The sequence below is a fragment of the Pinus tabuliformis genome, chromosome 8 (assembly GCF_031772625.1).
Source record: "Pinus tabuliformis cultivar Carrire ecotype Pingquan chromosome 8, CPIR1, whole genome shotgun sequence".
Lineage (NCBI taxonomy): Eukaryota > Viridiplantae > Streptophyta > Pinopsida > Pinales > Pinaceae > Pinus > Pinus tabuliformis.
This window is the reverse complement of record NC_142294.1, coordinates 1643432603-1643450336: the sequence shown is the minus strand read 5'-3', so window position 1 is coordinate 1643450336 and position 17734 is coordinate 1643432603. Positions and strand designations below refer to the sequence as shown.

The following is a 17734-nucleotide window of genomic DNA, read 5'->3' as shown; positions in this document are numbered from 1 at the left end:
GAATAAAGTTTGCAGCATTACAGAGCAGGGGGCTACCAAGTTTAGTAACTAGCGCTGGAAGACTGCTATCACATGAGCATTATGCCAACAGGGTGAACAACTATGCCTCCAATCAAATCACAGTGTCTTCAAGCACATCAGAAGAAACAGGGCCTCCATCTGGACAGAGTCTCTATGACAAACTAGAAAACCTGTTTTACATTGAGCATGAGATAAACCATCTCTTTGAAGTCCAGCCAAACTTTTATAGATACACTGAAGCTGATGAAACACTGATAAAGATACAAAGACATCAGCTGCCTACAGAGGATTGGTGGAAAGGAATGATGGAGACATTGCTTAGGTGATTTTGTTTATTAATTCTTTTTTGATCAGCTACAGATCAGCACATACAGATAGCACGATCCACCTGTAAAAGGGAAGAAAAGGCAGCGCAAGGCAGAAGTGGAATAGTCACTACAACTCATTAAATGCAAAGGAAACCGAGCACTGATAGTAAAGGACAAGACAACAAAAAATAACATAGCAGCATCAGGACAGGAAACACAGAATGAGTGCGCAGCAAGGAGCCGACTCACACAGCCCAGAAAAGTCAAAATATCTCTGACTAATTGGACAGCTAGCACATTCATATTTATTACAGTATTTATTCCCTCATTTACTACTTCTTAAGAGTTGGTAAAGAAAGTTATGAGTTCAAAGACTTATCTTCATGATATTTTGTATCTCCCTTTTGTATAAATACCTCCCCATAATATGTATTTTGGGTTGGTGATTTTCTCTCTAAGCTGCGTTGTAAATTCTGAAACTCTCTAATACAAATGGCTGTTGAAGTTCATGGTTTCTGAGCTGTCTGAATGTGAAAATGGTGTTCTGGGACCTGCTACTGAATTCCTGAGTCATTCGATGGAACAATAAGTTATTCTAAACTTCGTTTTATGTTTTCTGTGTTTACAAATTTCACATATGTTTCATAATCTTGATAACAGGAAGAAAGAATAGCCCAGGATTTGTTTAATTACACCCTGTGCTCAATTTCTGTTATTACTTATGTTTTCCTCAGAATTAGTTATAGATATGAATTCTTAACTGCTCATGTTTGTAGTAATTCCTTCATTTTGAATATTATTTAGGAATTCTTAATTGCTCCTGAATAACATTCATACACTTTCCCTCTGCCAACATAATGAAAGATTCTTGATTGCCTTTCATTCCCTGACTTCATTCCATCATTTCCAGATTTGAAAATTGTTCCAGAACTACCTATCTCGCTCTAGAGTATTACCACTTACCCCAAGAAGCATTTTCAGCTGTACACCATCCTTGACTCCATGGCGCAATGGAACAGACTGTCTTAGACTTTCTCCTCAGCTTTGCTTAAAATCACCCTCCAACAAACTTAAACAAAACTTGTGCACCATAACTAGCCTAAAACACACCAAAACAAAGCTAAATTACAAAGAGAGAGCCCTTTCTGGTTGCAGGTAGGCTAGGACCTGCAGCTAAAAGATTGGTTAGTGGTTACCTTGGCCGTATTCCCTTCAGGGGGCAGGGAACAACCTGAGTGATAACAATTTCCATCGTCCATGCTACATCAATGATTAGAATTCCACCCAATGTTACTCCAAGGAGAACACTCATTTTGTTTTTATTTGAATTTGGCAGGATGCATTCCCTCTTGTGCATACATAGGTAGGGATTCCCATAGTGGCTGCACATGCCAAAGAAAGAGCCCTTCCATGATGATTACTACTAGGCATCATGTTATTAGTCCCTGCCTCCGGCATAGCAGGGACTATAGCGTTCGATAGGCCGTTGACTGGCTATTAAAATGCGTGTTGACCATCAATTTCTGTGGGTTATTCACTAGTTAACCAAACTTTATGTTGGGAAGTTTGTTCGCCAGAAAACTTTAACCAAAGTTTTTAGTTTACCCTCTTATTGCCCGCCTCACTTGGCCCGATGTGAGGACAAGTTCATTTATCCTAAGTTGTTTTTGGTACCTGTTCTCCGTGTCCTGCATGTTGCATGTGCCAGTTGTTATAATGCCCTATACTGAGACCTGCTGATTCTCCAACCTTCGCTATGCTCAGGATCAGGACCCAAACCCAGACTCTTACCGCGGAATACTGGTTCTTAATAAGGCAGCTGCTTACAGCCATCGGCAAACAGTACGACACACACCTAATATACAAGCCCACAACTACTACTCATCTGTTCAATCCGGACTCAGGTAAGATTCTGTTATATTCATGTCATTATTCTTCCCAACAGAAATATATATTGGGATCATAAGCTTTTTCCTGTGATGAGTCAATTTTACCAGTTGATCTCAAGAGCATGACAGCCTCAGAAAACCCTAACGCAACGCAGAAAATCAGGTTGCCCTTGCACTGGAAAATAGAGAACCTTGCATAGAAATAAAGGCATGACAGTCTTAGTGTCGATTTTCTAGAAAACCCTGATGCGGCACAGAAAACCAGGTTGGCGTTGCCCTGGAAAAATAGAGAACCTAGGCATGACACGGTGGTTGGAGTAATTTTCCAACATTTTAAACACTACTATGGTTCTATCTACCTTTGTCAAGAAAATTGAAGGAGGAATAGGGTTTTCCCATTCGATACTTACCTGCCATGTAAGATGTTGTGCTCCTGGATAATGCTTTCCATAAGGAACGTTGGCTTTGCCCGGATACTGGAATCTAAGGCATATCTATTGGGCGCCCCGGTGTCAGATGGAACAAAAATGCACCATTCAACATTAGGTCTTTCACCGATCTCCAATTCTACTGCATCTATCCATCCGTCCCCCCCTACATCCGGCTTTTTGGTTCCCTGCAATCCATTCTGGGTTTCAATGTCGAATTCACTCTAAGGAACAAACATGAACTTGGAAATTATTGATCAATAATTTAAGTATTTTAGTCTTTTATATTGGTCTGAATCCAGAAGAGCTAATGGGTCTTTGCACCTCCTTAACATTGCGCAGAAAACCAGGTTGCCCTTGCCCTGGAAAAATAGAGAACCTTGGCATGACAGTCTCAGTATCGATTTTCATTTCATAGAAATAAAAGCATGACAGTCTCAGTGTCGATTTTCCAGAAAACCTTAACGCGGCACAGAAAAGTTGCAAACCAGTAACCTTTTTCCCTACGCTTCCTGTTGTCCGCTACAGACCTTTGTATGAGGGCCAAAGACACCTTCAATACCAGCTGGCTGCTTCCTGAATTCATCAACAAAAATTGCAAGTTCAGTTTGCGATCAAGAAACGGAATGTTCGTGCTGCGGAACCTTGAGGGAAATAAACAATTTAGCCGCCCCTTGAGGGTACGCTTCCGCTCCTCGGAGGAGCTACAACGCTCCGGGACAGGCTTTCGTGAAAGCCCTGACTGACCAGGATTTGCCCTTGATTGATCGAAATCCTTGCCCCTCCATATTCATACTGCTTGATATAGCTCGGCTCGAGTTGAGTTATACTCATCCTTGCGGACAAGAAACACATATGGCACTAAGTGACTAGGATAGAAACCCCCTACTAAAGAGATAGGGTGCGGCTCCAGCCACTCCTCCCACCGCATTTCGAGCTGACTGATGTCTACGAATAACCGCCCCTCTTGGCCTCCTCTCCGTGCCACCTGGTTCGCATTATTGATGCCAGTAAAACTCTAAATAGAATGTTCAAAGCTAGCTAGCTAGCTGTCTGTTTTATGGCCAAATTGCTTTTGGCACCTGGCTCGCATTGTTGATGCCATTAAAACTCTAATCCTTTCTTCTTGTAAACATGGTCTCAAGCTTCCCATTTAGACGAGGTTTTGCAAACTGAAGGTAGGAGGTAGACATGTTGGACATTCAAATGAGACAAAGGTAAAGTTGTGGGCCCCACGTATTTTACGTGTTTGAAATATGTTTTTGTATTATACATTTATTTTTGCATGTGTGACAAGTATCTATTTAAAAGCTTTGTCTTTACCTTGTTACGATAGAGTTTGTCTTTGGTTTTATACATTACGGTTTCAGACCAGTGAATTGGTATAGCGTTTGAATATTTTCCCCTTCACATTTGAATTACACGCAGGATTTGAATATTTTTCCCCTCTAAATTCAAGTCACGCGCAGGATTTGAATATTTTTATTGTATTGGTTGTATTTCTTTCCCTAAGCATTTCAGTGCCATTTGTATCATCTGATACGAACAACTTTCTTTAATTATTCTTTCTGCAACAACTTTCGTTAATTATACCCAACATAAGGTAATGACTTGTTTGTGGGGTTCTGCACATGTATATATAAGAATTTAGTTTCTCGATAGAGTGTTAGGGGTAATAATTTAAAGAATGCACATAAAATAGAAGTGAATTTCACAGTCACAACATGGAATTTTCGCAGTGTTGAATTTAATGGCAATTGTGAGTTCCGAGGCTCTTGTATCCAATCATATGAGATCCAACCTCACACATATTTATATTGAGAATTAGACACCATCGCATTCTTTGTTTAAGAAGAAATGATTAGTGAATTGTTTTCAATCTCCAAAGGTTCATGCTATTAGTTTTAATATGCGAATAGGTATGTCTTTAAGTCTGGTTGGAGACGCCCCCGCCTCTGTTCCTAGTGCCCTAGCTCCCTTTGTATCTGCCTATTACCACACTGAGGGTGGCTATTGATCCCGAAGTGGCTCTGCTCCTAATAAAGCTGTAAATGAAATTTGAGAAAATAACTTATTACTTTATTGGTTCTGATTGTGCCCAAATGAAGAGAGGTGCAAGTCACAATAACTGTTCATTTTACAAAATTTCTTAATGACCAATCTTTTCCATGTACTACAAAACCACTGTTTATAGTTCTTACCATAGTCAAACAAGATATAACAAAATAGTGTTAAGACTTGAGGACTTACTTTATCTTTGTACTGCTAAATACAACAATAATCAGAGAATATACATGTTTAATATTGTTTCATATCGACATCATTTTATGTTATGTGGCTACTTTTTGCTCTTTCAATAAACAACATCTATAACAGAACGGAGCTTGCCTGGTACCTCTAGGTGAAACCATACTTCGAGGTCATATCCAAGACCCTGTAGGCCAGTTGCAACACTAAACAGCAGTAGAAGTTGAGGGCTCCTCGAAAGATCAGAGCACACCTGTCATGGAAACATCCAAGAAAATAATGTGAGTAATGTTATGTCTACTTTATAACATAAACAAAGGCTTTGTAAGAAGGCCATATTAATCCTGTGACCGTTAGGATACAAGGTACGATTGTGCACAAAGCTGATATAGGTGTACCCCCAGTAAACAAACAGTGGTTACAGGGGGCTGGAGAGCATTAGGAAATACGTCATGGAGAGATGTATATGAGAAAGAAAATCGGTCTTCACCTAGAAGATCCCTCTTCAACCTGGACGAAGACAAGACTGATATATTTTGAATTCAAGAGTTTCATATACCAAATTGTTTGTATATATACTATTTCTTGAAATTGCTGTGAGCTGACTGTTAAATGGCAGGCCTAATAGGAATGCTTGGGGTGGGGGTTTCGGCCTGAAACAAGGTCAGGTTGTTCTCATCTCCTGGTGCTACAAATTTGACCCCTGCCTCATGTGCCCCTGTGGCTACCTTAAGTTCCAAGAAATGTCCATGGGAATGGGGCCTTGGTCAACAGTGTGGAACTCTTCACTCTGCATCATTAGTCCTGAGAAAGTTAGCAATAAAACGTTTCTACCTCAAAGGAACTCAATTCTGCCAAGGATTGTTTTCTGTCCTCAGCTTCAGTTCAGAAAATGTTCGTCACATACTGGTTTGAGATCACATTTATAGTGTTCTTAACATTGTAGGTCTATAATGTAAGATATATGATATGGGACCTTCTAAAGCACTAGCATTCTCTGTTTCAACTAATTATTGCAGTTGTATGGTTGCCTGAATTCTCTGTAAATAGTTGCAGTCAGCCAATATACATGAAACATGTTAATAGTTCAATATACTTACGAGTGCAAGCTGAGGATCCCTGATTGGATGGCGCTCCCCGTGTCTTGCTGATATATTTGAACCCCAGATACGTCTACCCAAAAACTTAGAAGGCACAAATTTTATATTTTCTCCGAAATAATCAGGATTTTCTCGAATATTAAGCTGTAGATTTTTTGTAGGAAGGCTAATGCCAGTATAACCAAATTGGGTCATTTTCAAAGATTGAGGTAGTTCCTTGTGCTTTTGTTGTAGCATGGTCCGTGCTTCTGTTTTTTCCAGTTGGGTTGTGCAAACTATATGAACTTTAAAATGAATTTATGCTGTTTGAAGATGGAATTATGGCATACTGCTATACAAAATCTATTGATAACTAACTATGATGAGAGAGCTTTGCTAATCAATGGACAACCTACGTTATTAATTTCTGGCTCTGTACATTGCCCTCAAGGCACTGTAGAGGTTTGTACTGCATTTGGTATTATTTTACCTATGTTTTTGTTTATTGTTAACTGTACAATTTGCTTAATTTTTTTGCATGTTATTAAACAGATGTGGTCCAATCTTATTGCCAAGTCTAAAGACGGGGCAAAAATAACCACGCTGTAGTTATGTCTGAAATATGCCCTTTCTACGGCCATCTATATTCTAAACAGAGTACCTCCTATTTAATAGATGGTTGAGCTTGTACAGCAGAAAAAACAAAAGCACCAAATGCTGAATGAGAAATGATTGATCTATTCTGCAAAAGATTAACAACATCAACTTTTCCAAGTTCTACAATTCAGTCCAGCTCCTGCTTGATGGAATACAAAATCTACTGATAACTAGCTATGATGAGAGAGCTTTGCTAATCAATTGACAGCGTACGTTATTAATTTCTGGCTCCGTACATTGCCCTCGAAGCACCACAGAGGTTTGTATTGCATTTGCTATTATTTTACCTATGTTTCTGTTTATTGTTAACTGTACAATTTTCTTAAATTTTTTTCATGTTATTAAACAGATGTGGTCCAATCTTATTGCCAAGTCTAAAGACGGGGCAATAGATGTTATTCAGACATATGTCTCTTGCAATGGGCATGAGCCAGAGCAACATCAGGTAATAACCATTTAAAATATTTTAACAATCTTGAAATGTATGTTTGACTTCGAACTGAACTCTGAATTGTTGATGATATCTGAAATGTATGTTTGACTTCGAACTGAACTCTGAATTGTTCATGATATCTGTAAACTTTGTCTTTATCTACTGTCACTACAGTACATTGCCCTCGAAGCACCACAAAGATTTGTATTGCATTTGGTATTATTTTACCTATGTTTCTGTTTATTGTTTACTGTACAATTTGCTTTTCTGAATTGGGATGAGTTATTCATTTTCTTTATTCTATATATGTAATTTCATTATGCACATATCCAGCATGCTGTACATACTTTGTGACTGTATATCATGATAATCTGTTATAAACTTTACTAGCCAATTTGGTACAAATGATTGATTTTATTTCATTTTGTTTGTTATCTGAAAGGCAATTGAGAAGCGCATTTTAGTTTATTCTCAAGTACTAGTAGAAAATGGAGAACTTATGCAGGTTCTACGGTATGCAGTGAAATTTTAATGTAACCATTTTTGTCTCATTGCAGATTGTATTTCTGTTAGTTATGTACATCTCATCTTTGCAATCCGTTTTATTATTATATAGTTCCGTAACCGGATATCTAAGTGATAGTACATGAACACAGGTATGAGGAAGGTGAATTATATAAATCTCATCATGATTATTTCTCGGATAAGGTATGACCTTATGAGTTAGCCAATGTCTCGGTAACCTTTGTTTTGAAGTTTTGGATTACTTATAGATGTTCAAACTAATATATCTTTCCAACTGTACTCTAGAAATTTATTTTATTGAGGCAGTTTCTTGTGCTTGTGATATAGCTTGATTCCTGTTTGTGTTTTTCCAAATTGGGTCATTTTCAAAGATTGAGGCAGTTTCTTGTGCTTTTTCTGTAGCATGGTCTGTGCTTGTGTTTTTTCCAATTGGGCTGTGCATTATTGTAATTTATTATATGCTTCCCCCAATTATTCCTATGGTCTATCTAGATCAATATTGAGAGGAATGAAATGAACAAAGGCTGTAAATTGCCCCATAAGGCATGATAACCTGTTTTCTGATCTTTGTTGTTATTGATTTGAACCTTACAAATGTCATCTTCTCTTGCACTTAGAACCGGGCTACCATATTTTTTCTAGAATCTAAACATGTCTTTCATAGACTGATTACTTGTCCTGTCTAGCCAATTGTTTGTGGTTGATAACTACTAAAATTCAGATAGTGCCCAACCAAGTTTTCCCTTTAAACTTTAATTTCCTATTAGTTACTGCCATACTTATTAGAATGGCTTGGACTCGCCAGAAAGTGAGTGTAATATAATCTATTGCCCACAGTCTTTTTGTAAAATGCGACATCATTTTGATTAGGTTCATGTTCCCAGGTCTGCAGAATTTCCAAACACAGGATCTATACCATACTTGGTTATCTAGTATATGTTTAGGTAAGCTTGGGCATTGCCCAGAGAGTTCACAAAGATTAGTGGAAACAGTATAAAATAAATCAAAGGATATGGAGTAATCCTTGTAGTATATTAAACACATATAACCACAGCTTAGCCATTTTATGTAAATTCTGTTCTAAAGTTTTGGATTACTTATAGATGTTCAAACTAATATTTCTTTCCAACTGTACTCTAGAAATTTATTTTATTGAGGCAGTTTCTCGTGCTTGTGATATAGCTTGATTCCTATTTGTGTTTTTCCAAATTGGGTCATTTTCAAAGATTGAGGCAGTTTCTTGTGCTTTTGCTGTAGCATGGTCTGTGCTTGTGTTTTTTCCAGTTGGGCTGTGCATTATTGTAATTTATTATATGCTTCCCCCAATTATTCCTATGTTCTATCTAGATCAATATTGAGAAGAATGAAATGAACAAAGGCTGTAAATTGTCCCATAAGGCATGATAACCTGTTGTCTGATCTTTGCTGTTATTGATTTGAACCTTACAAATGTCATCTTTTCTTGCACTTAGAACTGGGCTACCATATTTTTTCTAAAATCTAAACATGTCTTTCATAAACTGATTACTTGTCCTGTCTAGCCAATTGTTTGTGGTTGATAACTACTAAAATTCAGATAGTCCCCAACCAAGTTTGCCCTTTAAACTTTAATTCCCTATTAGTTACTGCCATACTTATTAGAATGGCTTGGACCCACCAGAAAGTGAGTGTAATATAATCTATTGCCCACAGTCCTTTTGTAAAATCCGACATCATTTTGATTAGGTTCATGCTCCCAAGTCTGCAGAATTTCCAAACACAGGATCTATACCATACTTGGTTATCTAGTATATGTTTAGGTAAGCTTGGGCATTGCCCAGAAAGTTCACAAAGATTTGTGGAAATAGTATGAAATAAATCAAAGGATATGGAGTAATCCTTGTAGTATATTAAACACATATAACCACAGCTTAGCCATTTTATGTAAATTTTGCTTTCCATCTATAGAACCCTATGCTTATGCAGAGTGGAGTTATGGGTATGTATCTTCCCCTCATTACTTCCACTCTTTCCCTTTATAGATTGCCATATCGCTGACTATCATATCCTTTCTTCTGTGCAACGAGAAGTTCGAGCCTGTCACACTCAACTGCCAAAACCTCACTTGCAATCTAACACCAAGATTTTATTTGAGATTTGCCTTTGATGTCAGATACATCACTTAATTTCTGATTTACTTTTGCCGTCACATACATCATTTCATATGCCATCTGCCTCCGATGTCAGATAGATCACTTAATTGCACCGATTTCTCACTTAACTGCACCGATTGCATATCAAATTCTGCACCTTCCATCTTGCAACATTGAAATGGTAAGTTTTTTGTTTTATGGCGATCATTAAACACCGGTTTGCTCCAATAAATGCTCTTCATATTGGATTATATCCTCTCCAATCTGATCTTGAAGTATTTCAACTCCATTTCAAATCAGTCCGTATATGTATTTATTTCTGCACCTGTCATAAATTTATCCCGCATTGAAGTGTTGCGATCTTGCACGGGTTTCCCTATTTGGTTGTACAACACTTTTCGGTTGCATCTCTTTTAGCACATAGGTTCCAAAAACGCTCGTTCCACGAGGTTGAACAAGCCTATACAAACATCCATTACCCACTGTCTTTCAATGTTTTCAAATGATTACCTCTTGCTTCCAGTAAAATATTCTCAAAAACTCAGTTCCATTCACACTTAAAACCAGCTTGCAAAAACGTTGAACTCTTTTATAAATTGGCAAAAGCAATGCCTAATTTCTCGCCTACAAAAAAAACTACCTTTTGCACCTACATATTGACATACATCTCTCTGCTTCACATAACATGGAATCCATTAGCATAAGCCAACTTACTCAATTGGCAGCATTGTTTCTCTTAGCACTTGTTCTCAGGACTCTTCTGATTATGGACATTGTAAAAGTAGAAGCACAAAGAAAAAAGAAACCAAGAAACAACCACTAACAATAACATCTCGAACGAGGAGCATAGGAATCTACGGCAAGTACTCAGCTATTAGACTATCCAGAGGAGCATACGAATCTACAACAAGTACTTGGCTATTAGACTATCCATCTACTGCTTCTGCCTCTACAGCATCCTTGCCAGGGAATAGAAATAAGTGGCTTTTGGGTTCAATTCTTTTCCTTCTTCTGGGTATGGTTTTGCACAATGATTATGGAGTATATTTGAGTTACAGCTCACATTTTTGAGGAGAGATTGTCAAAATTCTGAATCTCAGGCCTATTTTTGATAATCTTCTAACAACAGATGTTGGCAGGGGTGGGTGTGATGGGGGAGAGGAAGGGACTGGACCATTTGGCTCAGTGTTGCTTCAAGCTCAATATTGCCTGCATGGAGTGAGCCGCATACGAGTATTGCAATTTCATTCCTGAGATGGTGTTCCTTATTTCTTCGTCGAGTCGAGGGGGATAACGTCGATCGAATTGGGGAACAAAATTGATGTAGGAGACATGACTATGGGAAAACGAAAGCTACAACAGAAAATGGAGGAGGAGGTAAAGCCCAAAATACCAATTGCACAAAGGTTGCCCCTTACAACTGATGAACCACAGGCAAGTTTTAAATTTATGCAAGCCAGTTTATGTATCATGGTGATGATAGTTTTGAATGACTGAATTCCTATTTCAAAAGTTCAATATGCCATCCAAAGTCTCTTATTTGAATTATATTATAAAGTGCATTTTGTCAAATTTACAGGTTCTGAGAAAGCCCCCAGTGAAAGAGCAAACTAAGCCATTGAATATAAAGCTTCACACAAAATCCAGAGCATCTGAAAGGGCTGAATTCGATCACTTTGTATCTCCAAACCCTGTTCCTAAATGATTTTGTGCATTTCTGTTTAGCATCTTCATTCAAATAAAGCTTCTTTAAGTTCATAATGGTTCTTGTGATACCTGGAATAGGTGGATGAAAAGCTTTCCTATCTCGAGAAACAAAGGCAGGAAGAGCTACGACTCAAGAAGGTATAGGTTTCAATTCCACTCGTATTTCTCATTAGGAAACTGCAGTAAATTATCATTCCAGAGAGAAGAGACTGAGTATCAAACTTGGGTCAATGTCCTTTGAACACTTCATTACCTACCACTAGTCCACTGTCCAGTTGACAATTTTTTTTTTCGGTAATTACTGATCAAATATCTGTTTTTTTCTCTGTTTAGTATTTTCTAAAATTTGTTTGGTGGTTTATGAATCTTAATTTTTTTTTTTAATATCGAAAACATGTTCTTCAGGTCATGGCAGGATAGAACTCTGCAACTTAGCATTGATAAAAGGGTTTTCGGGACTCTCCGTAAGAAGAGGAAGAAATCTCTGCACTCTTGATATATGATTTGTCAGATCTCAACATAGGTGGAATCAGAATCCGACCTGACCGTGATCTTCACTTCAGCATTATATGAAGAAACTTTATTCTGCAATTGAAAATCATCATATGAGGGTCTTATCTTTGGAGCGTTGGACGAGCGTATTTTATCCTTGGCAGACTGTGCAAAGCCATCTGATGTCTGCATAATATTTCCATAAAAGTCTTTTCTTGAATGCTCGGACTTCAAATAAGAAATATTACCTCGCCTTTGGCTGTGTGTGTAAAGGAGTGTTTCACGATGGCTATCAAGTAGCTTGACCAAGAAAGAAAACATGATTTTACATGTACCACTTTTTGTCATGTCCTTCCAAATCTGAGAACTCTTCCCAGTTTCCTGTTATAAATTTATTTTCTCTTCCTTCTCACTTATGGTTTGAAGATGCCTAATAAAAGGTCCATTTGGTTTTATTTTTTAATCTCACATTGTTCAATAGCTCTTGTCGGTTGATGAAATCGATAGCACCTACAAGTATGCTGATAATTGTTGATGACTGTTATTTAGGAACTGGTTACCTGCTTATCGTATTTGCATTTCGCCATTGATTTCTTGACCTTTGACATATTACTTCCAACTATGCAGTCACTGGAAATGAGTGGGAAATATTTATGAAATTTCCCACGTAAAGGTGAAGACTATGTTCAATATGCACTACTATCCTGGACCAGGAAAACATGCGTTTGATGTTGGTAACCAAAGCCACCTAACAGTGCAAGTGAAAAGTCTTAGCCTTCTTATATGTTACATGTGTTGTAGCTAGATGACCCGCCTAAGCGGGAGTGAAGGCAAAGTAGCTTACCTGCCCTCACTCTCTAGAATTATTGCCAAGCAGCTATTAGCGTATAGGTGTATATTAAACACACAAGGTTGTCATTTTTTTCAGTTTTGTCAAGGATATATTGCCCAAAAAAGCCTATAGCAATCATTCAGAGGGTATTATTTTATCTTCCATTGCATAGTTCAACTGGAAGTACAGGTTGGGAATCACAGACATCTATAGTCTGAATTTTGTTCATTGATGTTCCTTAGAACTTGTAATCTCTATGTGGTTATTACACCAAATTGCTCAGACCTTGTAATCCATTTGCTGTTTAGCTAACTTACAATTTCTACTCATAATTGTATTGTGTTGTCCCTGCAGACCCCGGCAGGGACTACCGCCACGGCAGTGGCTCCTTGTTGTATATGGAAATCCTAGTATACAATGCCCATTCTAAATGATATATTGAATTTCAAAATCTTAAAATAAGTAGAAGCAATATGAAATGGGATGTGATTACATGAGTTTCAATGAACGATTGAGAAGTTGCGCAGGGATTGCTGCGCATTACACCACTGAAATTATTGTTCCTGTAAGATAATCCAAAACAGAGAAACATCGGTCTATGATTGAGTATAAATTAATTCTTTCTAATGTTGAGAATAAAGAAAAAGGAGAAGAGAGGGAAATATACAACTCTGAGGGTTTTCACTTCAGATAACCAGTCTGGAACACTGCCACATAGGCTGTTGTTCTGCAGATGTCTGCACAAAAAAGCAAAGTAAATGGCTGAAATTTTTTCTGCAAAGTGACGATGCATCACGAATCAACTCAATATTGGAAAACAGATAAATTTTTATGTTTGAGGAAAAACTTACGGTCTCCATCATGGTTAAACTGGAGAAATTTGGCAAGGGTCCCATCAGATGATTATTCTCAAGAAACCTGCCAATTTTAACAGAAATTGGTTAATACCACTACCAGTGTAATTTTATAAAACAAATGATGTTCCTTTTATAAAACACACCATCAAATTCTATAACAAAATTAGAATGTTGCTCGAGACTTATGATCCTCAACATTTTGAACACAACACTTTTTTTTCCAGAGGGAAAATCAACATATGGCCTAGGCCAGCAGATATTTACAATATATGGCCGAAGCCAGCAGAATTCAGAATATACGGCATAACCATTACAAATCATAGGCCGAAGCCAGCAGATAACCAACGCAGAAAAATAATAATTTGAATAAAACTTAGATTGTGAGGATTGTATCTTCTTCGAGTCTTATTATAATGGTTCAAGTGATTATCACAATGGATCAAAAATCTCACAAATTGCTTATTCTTAAAATCTTATCGCAATGAGCCAAGCATATTCCTTAAAATTAAATCCTTATTAAAAAAAAAATTCGGAACCACTCAAACTAATAACCCAACATGCAAATAATTTCCAATAAGATATTTCACTGGGATGATATCTGGCAAGTGATGGATAAGGGAATGGGAGTGCGCATTGACAAGCAGAATTCTGATTACATATTAACTAATGCAGTCAAGAGCCCAGGGTTAACTCGTGCATGTTGTCCATGTTGTCTTGAATCAGGATGTTTTGACTTCCAGGGTTTCCCGTCTTTTGTTGTCTCCGTTGGGAGGTATTTCTGTACTCATTTTTGGCCTAGGCTTCCTGGCAGTGATCACATTAGATAGTGATTTGGAGGCTGATGCAATTTGAAAGATGTAACAACATTTGTTTTCTGAAAATGAAAGTCTGGCAGTGATCACATCAGGTAGTAAATTTGGGCGCTGATGAATTTTGAAAAATGTAATTTAATCATGGGGAATTTTTATCAATTAGTCTTTCTTTTTATCCTGGTCCTGATGATAAATTAGATTTAGATTTTTCAATGTGATTTTTCTAGACAATCTGAACAATATAAATATCCAGAACCATAAATATGTTGTTTATTTGTATTGAAAAAAAATACAGTCAAAAGTCCAATTCTTCCAATTCTTCCGATATAGAGATTGTAATATTTCTCCCCGACAAATTGCTGGCAACACGAGAATATCATAACCTCTTACTTTTACTTTCAGGTCTTGTCACTTCTGCAATTTCTGGTATAATTTTAAACTTTCAGCAAATCAAAGAAAGAAACTTACATTTCTGAAGTTCTCACTTCTGAAGATTTGTCATCACAGCCAATTCACTCCGATTGAATTAAATAGCAAGGATCTGAAATCCAATTTTTCATGTTAAACCACGTTTTGATAACATCGAGAGCTTCGACTGCGATTTACGAATTACTTGGTTACACATGAATTATAATATTGGTATAAGATTTGGGCAAGGGTACTTCCTATCTTTTGACAATGTTGCCGCATGAGTATTAACTAAACGATAATACTCATAGGCATTGAGTTCAAAGGTGTAACACGCTTTATTTGATAGGAATGCTAGCTCTAATTCGATAGGAATGTTAGCTAATGCTAGTTACAGTGCAAAATAATTTTGTTGAGGATTATGAGATCCTTAAAGTGCAGAATAATTTTGCTAGAATTGTGACATTGAGGGAAAAATGGTGATGTCTAAAAAAGAGTGTTTCCAATAACTTTTGGAAAACTTAATCATACAAATTATATATTTCAGACATATGAATTCCAGGATTTCCGATCAAATTTTGTACCAAATAGATTAAAATACAAAACATAAAAGATACACTACGCGTAAATAAATAACAGGTTACAATTTTCTCCCTATCGATTAATGGAAGAAAAATTACCCTCTCTTCTATATATTGAAGTTGCAGAAAGTGTCTCGCCATTGAATAAACTCAACCAGGTATGTTTCCTGACTAATCTTGAAAGCAAGAAATTAAAAACTGATAGTTAAATATCTAGAAGATGAAACATATAAAGTTCGGAATGCTCACCTAAACTTAGAATTTCCACCAAAATCAAGTCTCTGTCCTAATATCAACATTGTTCCTGGCTTAGCCTCTGCATACATGCCATCTCCGAGGGTCCTCAACTCGATCACATTGATAAAGGGATCATCAGTCTACGAGGTTCTGATCAAGCAAATACACAGCATTGCCCCAGAACTAACCAAGATTTCTTCAAAATTATCTGGAGAATATCGATTTGTGGTTGTTAAGTCTTGTGTATGCAACATACCCAGTGTCTCAATAGAGTAAGAAAAGCTTGGCAATTTTTGGAATCCATTGTAATTTCCGGGTAAAAACCGGGCGATAGGGACCTGATAGCGCGATAGGGACCTGATAGCAAGACTTGTGGAGAGGCATCATTGACCCATGTTATATTGTTTTCGTCTCTCTGATTTGCTTTCTCTCCACAATTGATGTACAAAAATCTAGTTACACTGTCGAATGAGTGAGTTAATTATGTACGAAAATACATTTTAAATCACTTGATTTTTTGGTTTAGATTCAGAGGTTGGATTTAGAGGGAAAATGAAGTGAACAAAGTTCCTTTCACAGATTAATTACTCCAAAAAGCTTGGAATATTAAGATATCCATGAAGATACAAATATTATATTAAATATATGAATAAGAATAAGAATGAGAATGTTTTACAATGAGAACTAGAGGCTTGCTTTTATATCAGGCAAGTGTCTCTTCACGAAGAGTCATGTCTCATTTAGACATGCCTCTTCAGCCTAATTACTAATTTAACTAATCATTATTTATAATTATTATTGTTTACATTATTTTATATTATTTATATATATTTTATTCGTTACATTGCTTCCTTCCTCAAAAAGCTTTGTCCTCAAAGCTTGTCGATGAAAAAGGTTTGATTTCTTTGTCGGCTTCGAAAGTATTTCTATCTCGGAATAGTCATCCTTGTCGATACAAGTTGATATGATCTTCTTAGTGACAAACAAAATTGTCTCATTGAGAAGGGATTAGACCATCCCAGATTAATTTTCTGTGTAGTATTCTGATCACTGGAATTTTGTAACGACTTGTTAGCATAAAACTGGATTGATTTTACGTCATTATTCTTTGGAACATCAATTTGTCATTTCGGTTCTGAATGGTCCCGATACGTAGTGTGGTTGATTTGTCTATTCTCATGATTCGAATGCCGATAGGGAACCTTTTTGGTTTGATTTTCCCTTATTGGGCATGTAGCAATTTTTATATTTTCTTCTGGTGAAGATGTTGTTGAGTTGGTTATGGAACATTCTTTTGTAAAGTTCATTGTTTGAACTGCAAAATCCAAGCGCGGCTTTTCTTTAACTTGCTTGTCTTTTTCTTGAGTTGTGACATTCATTGAATCGGTATTTGTTGTTTTGTCATCAACTTGAATTCCTACATTTGATGTTTCTTTCTCGATAAGTTGTTGTATCTTGTTTTTTAATGACTTCTTATCCTTCTTAAGTTTCTTAATTTGCGTCAGTAATTTTTCACTATGGTTTTTAAGTCGAGAAGCTTCTTCATTTTTGTCAAAAGTGATTTTGTCAATTTCATTTTGCATATTTTGTAATATTTTTTTTTCCTTCTTGAGACATTACTTTTGAAATATCTGATATATCTTCTGGTGTTACTGAATTTGGTTTCAGTGTAACATCTTGGAGTGTTATTTTCTTCTTCTTGTAAGAAAATGTTAAAAAAAATTCTTCGCATTTAAGATGAAAGATCCTAGAGTTTTCATCCAGGGTGATCCCAAAACAATTGTCACTATTGTCAAGAAATAAGGTTTTCACGGTGAATTGCAAAGTAAAAGTGTAATATCCAATACTTAGGTGTAGATTGCTTATGTCGTATTGTTTGTCATATGTGCCAAAAAATTTCGTTTCAACTATATTTGATTCAAGAATCACCAATTGGTTAGCACATTTAGGACTAACATAATTGCTTTTTTCAGCAGGACTGATAGAGATTATGATATAGAAATTATGATATCTCTTCCTGCGAGTGATCCTTTGATTTTAAATAGTGTGTCAACACATTTACTAAAAGTTTTAGGAAACCTTTCATTAC

At 36.7% G+C, this 17734-nt stretch overlaps 1 pseudogene; it reads right to left on the bottom strand.

Annotated features, from left to right (window-relative positions):
* The window catches only part of LOC149242462 (uncharacterized), a 34880-nt pseudogene extending 19889 nt beyond the window's left edge, over positions 1-14991 (bottom strand).
* Positions 14992-17734: the final 2743 nt, after the last annotated feature.